Source organism: Podarcis cretensis (assembly GCF_951804945.1).
Source record: "Podarcis cretensis genome assembly, chromosome: 4".
NCBI classification, from domain to species: Eukaryota; Metazoa; Chordata; class Lepidosauria; order Squamata; family Lacertidae; genus Podarcis; species Podarcis cretensis.
In genome coordinates this window covers 52,496,115-52,505,650 of record NC_137173.1, presented here as the reverse complement: position 1 = coordinate 52,505,650, position 9,536 = coordinate 52,496,115, and positions in this window count along the sequence as shown.

Genomic DNA, 9,536 nt, shown 5'->3' with positions numbered 1-9,536 from the left:
TTGGTCTTCAAATGTAAGACGTTATAATGATAAAAAAGAAGAGGAAAACACTTTAATTCTACTGCTATTTGCTCTCCCACAGAGCAACAAAACAATGCCATCCAGTCATTTTATTACTGAAATGTGTGACAAAATATGCAAATCTTGCATTTTCTCCTTAATAGTTTTGAAGTGGATTGATTGATGGACCTCTTCTGGCAGCTTCCTTCAAAGCCATTGAGAAGGAAGGAGCTTTGCAACAGCTACTTTTTCTGTGGCAATTTATAGCTATTTATATGAACATATATCAGTATGTACTCTACAAATAATCTAATTCATCAGAAGCCTAACATTTGCTAGATGGCAGTTACTATGATCAACTGAAGTAAAGGCCAAAGGATAAAGAATATAAAATGCATGTTTTGATAGGCACACCAATAGAAATAAGCTTTATCTGTACCTAATAAAAATAGCTACTGTACAGGTCACATATTGTTCATTGCCTATAACATAGTTCACAGGGAATTATTTTATCTCACTTTTTTGCGTATGTTGCAGTATTCCAAATAGAAACTTATGTCATAGCAAATAAGTGCTGTGTTCCTTGCTCCAAAATAGTGGTGCCAGATGCAAAGGTATTTTTTTCAATGTTGCTTATTATGTCAAAGTGTTGGAGACATAATAAAAGCTGAACCTACTGACATTCTCTCTCTTCTGCACCATTTTTACAGGCATAACATCCCTCCCTTGCTTGCATCTGGTCTTCTCAAGATCTTGCATTCATTAAACTTAGTTTAAAACAGAACAAGATCCAAGCCATCTCTTCAGTCTTCCTTCAAATTCATATTATGTGAATTCTTCAGTTTATACTGTATGGCAGAAATGCACTGTAATAAACTAGGTGGAAAGCAAATATGATCAGTCTAATTAGGAGAAAAAATAATCATGATTCAACTGTGTACTGTATTTGTCCATTGATGGTGATGACCATTGATTCTGCTGTAATTAGTACTATTCCAGACCTTTCACACACAAAACATCTGCTGGTTCAGAGTTTACTCTGATTAATTCATCAAGGTCCTAAATATTTGGAATGATTTCAGTTCTTCCTTTTTTTAAAAAAAAAAATGGGGCCACTTCCATTGGTCTTCCTAGCATCTCACCTCTCAAATTGTATCAGCAATAAGCTTGGCACATCAGGCAATTGACCAGTCCAATATTGTCAACAGGCTACCTATTATTTTGCTGCTGTCAAATAACAGTATGATTTGTTAGCAAAGACAGGAGGAAAAACAGCATGGCCTCATGGGTAGAAGTTCTGGATTCAGATCCATAGTCATTTATTTTTGTAAAGTTGCTTGGAGACATTTTTTTTGTAAAAAGTGACTAATTAATGAAATTAATAAAATAATAATAATAATAATTAAGCCCAATAGGTGATGATGGGCTAATCACACACTTTCATTTTAATATAGCTCACAGGGACTTTGTGAGGATAAAACGGCAAGAACCTCGGGTTCTTCAAAGAAAGAAAAAGGAGTAACTCCACATTCCATATTCAATTAAAAATAAACTGCCAGTGGAGGGAGCTCACATGCTGCAGTGCCACAAAATCCAGCCCATAAGTAGAGGAGATGCTGGAATTATTATCCAAAGATTAATAATTAAAAAGAAGGCCAGTTTAACTGGAATTCTGAGTTCACTCTGAATAAAGAGCTCAGCATGAGTGTAAGACATCAGAGGCAGCCCAAGTCGAGTAGGAAAGCCCCACTGGTTCTTGCCAGACCTCTTCTCCAGAGCGGCTGATGTGAATGGGAATCCCCCTGCAGTAATGAACATACGACCAACGAGTTATGTATGTGCAGGCCTAATAATCTTCCATACCCATTGCCACATTTAATCCAGGCAACACCTCAAATTCAGCCTTGTCAGTGATGGCTTCCATTCAGTATGCATGACCCCACCTTAATTAAAAGCAAGCACCCTCTTTTGTATTTTCTGAGATGCAAATTCACTTGTGGTGGGCACAGGGACATTCCTTGAACGTGATCTGAGTGTTTAAGGTGCCCTTGTGACTCCATGCAACTCTGAGGTTTGCTACCAGGATCAGTTTGCCAACTATCTTATTGGTACCACCAATTTGACAGGTGGAAGGAAACGCTGTCAAGCTGAATTCATTAAAACACAGGTTGAGAACAAGACAAATACAGTGATACCTCAGGTTAAGTACTTAATTCGTTCTGGAGGTCCGTTCTTAACCTGAAGCACCACTTTAGCTAATGGGGCCTCCTACTGCCGGCGCGCCACTGGAGCACGATTCTGTACTCATCCTGAAGCAAAGTTCTTAACCTGAAGCACTATTTCTGGGTTAGCGGAGTCTGTAACCTGAAGCGTCTGTAACCTGAAGCGTATGTAACCCGAGGTACCACTGTAGTAATTTTTTTCTAAGCCACATTAGAACATATTAACACATTTTTGCTACACTTTTAACTTGGGTTATTATGATACTTTGTGGTTTCGCACTGGTAAGACAAACAGCATGAGTAAGGACTTGCTTCTTTAGAATGACACAGCAAAATGGGTTCACCTTAAAGGTTCAGAAGGAAGATATTGCTGAAAAAAACAAAATGTTAGTTTCACAATGACTGTGCTGTTACGCTTTACTCTAGAAATTCATAATTTTCATCCTGAGAACATAACAATAGAGGACACTTTATTATTATTATCGAAACGTTTGCTGACAAACCAGACTATTCATAAATTGCAATACCAGGGGGTTCAGGAAGCCAGAACAGGGGAAGGTAGAAGGGTGCTACAAGCTGAGGGAATACTGTTGAATATTGCCTTTTTACAGCATTAAAATGTGACTGAAATTACAATAGCAGAGAGCTGAACTAAACAGATTGGAAGAGGGCACTGCTATCTGTCCAAGCCAGATTCCATTCCATTCCCACAAGTCTGAAGCCACATGGAATTGGGGCAATAGGCTCCACCCCAAACTTCACACACATCTTATGCAGAGTTTACACATGCACAGTACGCATAGTTTTTCTCCACATTGTTTGAAATCCTGAGTTTACACATATCTGAGGCATTCCACTGTTATATCAGTCATGGGAGTAGGTGTCCAAGAAGGCATCGTTTTCCATTCCTCCCCGTATCTGTCATATGCAGCATTGTTTCCATTTCACTGCCATTCACCTTCTGTCAAAAACAACATTGGACTCAGCTAGACTAGTAAAGAAAAAGCAATTTATGTGTGTTGTATATGCGATATAACATTGTGCCACCAGATGGTGATGTGGAGTCCCGTTTTCTCTACCCATTTTCTTTGTTTAAATTTAGTAAAGGTAAAGGGACCCCTGACCGTAAGGTCCAGTCACGGACGACTCTGGGGTTGTGGCGCTCATCTCGCTTTACTGGCCGAGGGAGCCAGCGTACAGCTTCCGGGTCATGTGGCCAGCATGACTAAGCCATTTCTGGCGAACCAGAGCAGCGCACAGAAACGCCGTTTACCTTCCCGCCAGAGCGGTACCTATTTATCTACTTGCACTTTGACGTGCTTTCAAACTGCTAGGTTGGCAGAAGCAGGGACCGAGTGACAGGAGCTCACCCTGTTGTGGGGATTCGAACCGCTGACCTTCTGATTGGCAAGCCCTAGGCTCTGTGGTTTAGACCACAGCACCAACCATGTTTACATTTACAACACTTTAAACTGAAACACTTATTTGATGTGTCTAGATCCAACCACTGTCTTGCTGGCTGCTATGGTGAAAATATGTAGCTTATGTAAATTATGCAGTTAATTACGTTGCTTGCCATTATGTTGTTCTACCCCCTACATTTCAATGTAAACAGAATGCAAATGGAGCGATAACACAATAAATGACGTACCATTTGCATACTGAAAGCAACAACAAGAGCAAATACCAATTGTATTCACTGCATTGATTTCTGTTTTGAATATGGTGCAAATAAGGGAATAGTTGCAATTTCCACTCCCATTTCTGTTGTCTTCAGAATTCTCTAACATCCTTACCTCAGAGTAGCAGGTCTTGCATTCTACCAGCGTAGCATTTGCCATATCTTATAGCCCCTCAACTGGCATATCTTAATATACAACTGCTTTGTGAACATATAATAAATTAATAAAGAATAAAAACGTGACTTCTTCCCTGTTTTGAGAATTTCAAAGAATTGCAGAGTTGGCAGGGAACCTGAGGATAATCTAGTTCAGCCCCCTGCAATGCTGAAATCACTAGGTTATACATGACATATGGCCATCCAACCTTTGGTTAAAAATCTCCAAGGAAGGTAAGTCCAATTTCTATGGAAGCTTAATAGCTCACTGTTGCTTCTGCGTGGACTACTATACCTATGCATTTTTGAGGGTGACCAGCTGAGTGCGTCCCCTCTGAAACAGAGCTATCCAATTGGCATATGGTGTATTGGTGCTGAACTTATACAAAATGTATAATTAGGTAAGTGGATGCTCACAAAGGCTTTTGCAAGTCCCCCACCTTCCCTTTTAAGTCCCCAGTTTTGCTCTGTTATTTTTGCAAGATTCCTCCTCCCAATTTAAGATCAGAGCCAAAAAATGTCTGACAGGTGGGCAGCGTTGCCCACCTGTCAAATTTGGTTCACATGTTAAGGATCTGGCTTGTGGAGCCAAACAGATTCCCCACCCCTGAATTAAATGAATACCTATTTAAACATAGTTTTCAGAAATGTCTATAGTTCTGCTTATTTGTCTTCATTTCAACTGTAAAGGAAATGAGGCAGCACAAAAAAGAAACTGCTGACTGGAGACATGACAATGTTTTTCTGGGTACTTTTTGTTTTTGAGAGATTAGGTTTGAAGAATTTTACAATCCACTAGAGTTTACAATCCACTCCTCTCTGCCAGATTTCACAATGATGGTGCACAGTATTTAAGGGCAGACACTGATCTGATGTCTCAACAGATAGTAATTGATATTTGTCATTTATGTAAGTTGGTCAAGAAATCATAGAATTGTAAAACTGTAAAGTTGGAAGTAACTCTGAAAGTCATCTAGTCCAATCCCCTGTGATGCCAGAATCTCAACTACTACCAGAATCTCAAAAACCTCTGCTTAAAAATCTCCCAAAGGAGTCCGTTCCACTGTTGAACAGCTCTTACAGTCAGAAAGTTCTTCCTGATATTTAGCCAGAATCTCCTTTATTGTAACTTGAATCTATTGCTTCCAGTCCTAGCCCCTAGAGGAGAAAACAAGCTTGCTTCATCATCCATTTGACAGTCCTTTAGATAATTAAATATGGCTGTCATATTTGCTCTCAGTCTCCTTTTACCATGCTAAACATACCCAGCTCCTTCAACCATGCCTCATAAAGCTGGTTTCCAGATGCTTAATCATCTTGGTTGCCCTCCTCTGCATAAATTCCAGCTTGTCAATATCCTTAAATTGTGGTGCCAAGAACTGGACGTAGTACTTAAGGTGTGGTGCTTAAGGCAGAATAGAGTGGGACTATAATTTCCCACGATCGTGACACCATACTTCTGTTGATGCAACCTAGAATCAGTGATGGATTTAGGGCAGTGTGGGTGGTTCCCCTGCATGGGGCGCTGAGCTGAGGGGGCACAGAATTGAGAAGATTCATAATTGAAGAGATCTATCTGGGGGTACCAAATATTGGCCTTGCACAGGGCACCATGTTATGAAAGATTACCAAAGACCACTCTGGATTAGCTTTTTTTGCTGCTGCATCACAGTGTTGAGTCATGTTAAGCCTGTGATCTACTAAGACCTCTAAATCCTTTTCACATGTACTACTGGAAAGCCAGGCGCCCCTATCCTATATTTATGCAGCTGGTTCTTCCTGCCTAAGTGTAGAACGTTATATTTATCCCTACTGAAATTAATTTTGTTAGTTTTCGCCCAGTTCTCCAATTTGTTATGGTCATATTGAATCCCAGTTCTGTTTTCTGCATCCCTGGCTGCCCCTCATAGTTTGGTGTCATCTGCAAATTTGATGAGCATCCCCTCAATTCCTTCATCTAACATGCAGAACAGATGCCCTTTCCTGTAGAACACAGCACACAGTTGGGCATGTAGAGGATGAGACAATATTTTTAGATATTCTAGTGCCAACGTGTATAGGGCTTTGTACACTGGTACCAACATCTTGAACTTAGCTGGGTCCTAATTGGTAGGCAATGCAATTCTTTCAGCGGCGGTGCAATATGATGATAATATTTTGCCTCAGGGAATGTTTGAGCTGCTGCATTTTACCCTGGATACTGCCTCTACATCAGCTTCCTTTACATGCATAGAATTCGACTGCTTAAGTCCATAGCATTCTCATTTGCTGATACCAAAAAAAAAAAAAAAAAAAAAGCTAAATAGTGAAGGTTGGAAGCTATTGCAAGTAAACCTCAAACAAGAACAAGGTCTTAGTGCATTTAGTATTGGTCTATAGATGGTGGTGATGATTCCTTCTTTTTCATTTGCCTTTGAAAAAGTGGTATTTACTGGGGCAGGGTAACTTCTTATACAAGAAAGGGTGTGGCTGTATTTCACTATCATTCTATGATTTTTAGCATTATATAAATACACCCCCCTTGTGTCCTCCAGAATGATATTGAATAAGAGATAAACTTAAAATAATAGAAACGCTTAAAATAGGAATGGGCATCAATAGACGAAAAATTTCAAATGCTTAACATCAAACCAAAATAGTCATTTGTTTTTTCAGCTGCACATCTCATGGTTGGTCTGAGCTCACTGCATAACTAAGCTACTCAACTTAAAACTGCTTATCTTTCCTAGCCATGTGTTTTTTAATACCTCTGCTCCAACTGAGGAGCAGTCTTTCGTAACCCCAAGAGAGCTTGGTTTTGATCAGTGCCTCAGTGATAGAAAGCAATTCATAAACTCCCTTCTGTAGTATATTCTTTCCTGAGTAAAAGGCACCATGTGCAACTTGCACATCTATTGGCAAAAATGAATTAAGGAGCATCCCTAAGCTGTGAGCCTGTTCCTTCAGGCAGTACGCAACTTTATCTAACAAAATCCTATGGTGTGTAAACTACAAACACAATAAAGATTCAACTAATAATAAAGCTTAAATGAAATATTTTCTAGTTCCATTAAAATCAATGAGAATTAAAAACACTCAGCTTTCACGGGATTGCTCCCAAAGCAGTTTAAGTTTCACCTCACATGTGATTGTGTAAGAAGAAGTGACTATTTCTGGGAACCGTGACGTATGTTTACACTGAGGACCAAACGTTATTCCCAGAATAGCTCTCCAGTTTTATTTGCTTGGGTTTTTTTTCTTTTTCTTTTGAGAAGCAATAACTTTTACAACATCTCAGATTTGTTGAATCCTTCTTGACAAGAATGTGGCAGAAGAGTCCACCAGCCAGCTCAAATCATATAATGGGGTTTTATGCCCTTTTCTTCAGCTCAGAACTTCTAGAGAGTAAAGTTCTTTCTGGTGTAGCTTCTCTAAGAAATGTACAATGAATAGAACATGGACTGAATTCCTGACACAGCCAGCCCCTAAAGCAGCCACTGTGGCAATTCTGTACCTGTACAAGCAGCAGAATGCAAACAAGATGTTGGAGAGATTAAGATGGCTCCATTTTGTGGAGTCTGCAGTTTACCTGTTTTGTCCCTGGTTGTCCAACTTGAACTGCTGTAACATCAAACTGCTTTTTTGTATATATTTATAACCTTTTCAAAGAGGATAATTCCCCAAGAAGTTGTCAGTACAGTAACTCAAAATATTGTTATTTCAATTCCAGCTTTGCAAAATGCTACAGTCACTCTCTTATCTGGCAGTTTCAACATTGCATGACTCATATCCTTACTGCCTGGAATATTTAAGAAAAACATATTGAACATTTGCTACATGTGGAAGAACATATTTTTAAAAATGTATTATTATGTTGCCAACCAAATGCTCTGGATGTAAGTTAGGAACCACATTCACATTGTCCTCCTAGGCTTGACAATTTTATGATGAAAAACTGATTGAATCATAGGCTTAACCCCTACCCCACAACATATTGCCAGCTCTTCAGACGGGGTGACCATTATTTTCCTATATAAGAAAGCTTTTTCTTTTTAATTCCACAATATTAAATATATATATTATTTACACACACACACACACATTTTGTAGTTTATGAATTCCTACATGGATAATCCATGATGTTGTGACATCTGACATCTTGCAAGGGATGAGAGCGTCTCATTCATTTCCATGGAGGCAAGAGACCTGCATGCCCATTCACATGAACACACAGATATATTGCAGGTAGTTAGCCGTGTTGGTCTGCCGCAGTCGAAACAAAATAAAAAAATTCCTTCCAGTAGCACCTTAGAGACCAACTAAGTTTGTTATTGGTATGAGCTTTCGTGTATCTGAAGAAGTGTGCATGCACATGAAAGCTCATACCAATAACAAACTTATTTGCTCTCTAAGGTGCTACTGGAAGGATTTTTTTTATTTTGCTTCAACACAGATATGTGGTTTTCACTGAAGTGAAGAGGGCAATGTGTTGCATTTGCAGAAGCTTCTGATTCTTTGTGCAGATGAATGACATAGCACAAGTGCTGTAACTGAGATCTATATTGAGAAGCAACCAAAATTTGACCAACCAAAGAAAACTGTTTATGTAGTTACAGCCCAACGTATATTTCCATTCCATAATATACACATCACATTTGCTTTTATTTTACCAATTAAGCCCTGCAGGATAAGAATAAAGGCCCATCTGGTCCAGAATTCTCACAGCGGCCAAGCAGATGCCTATAGGAAGCCTTCAAAAAGGACATGACTACAACACCACTCTCCCCACTCGTGTTGCCCAATAACTAATATTCAGAGGCATATAATCTCTGATACTGAAAGCAGAACCTAGCCACCATGGCTAGTAGCCATTGACGCCTTATCCTCCATGAATTTATCTAATTTTCTTTTAAAGTCATCCAAGTTGGTGGTCCTCACTACATCTAATGGGAATGAATTCTAGAGTTTAATTATGTGCTGTATAAAGAAATGGTATCTTTTTTCCTGTCTTGAATCTTCCAATGTTCAGATTCACTAGATGACCCCCTCCCCACAATATATCTTTTTTCCTGTGAACACTATGTATGCCTTATCACATTCCCCTTACTCACTTTTTTTCTAAACTAAAAATCATGAAATGTTGTAACCTTTCCCTCATTTTTGCTTTCTCTAAATAATGCTGAAATTGTGAAATTTTACCTGCGTAGCCAATCAAACCCTTCGTAAAGTTGGCTTGAGACAGGGGTGGAAAATAGCTGTGTTCTGGAATGATGGAATAGCTAGGTTTATAAATTTAATGAATGAATTCACCATGCCAGGATACACATTAAGAACTTTAAAAAGAAGGAAATGGGGAAAGGTTCTGAAAATGAAGAGGAGAGTAAAAAATGGCCAGCTGTAAAACTCTTTAAATGAGGTACAAACTTTTGTTGCTCGTAGGATGCTAATTCCACACACAAATTTTACCAAGATTGGGGAAAATATAGTTTGTCACACAG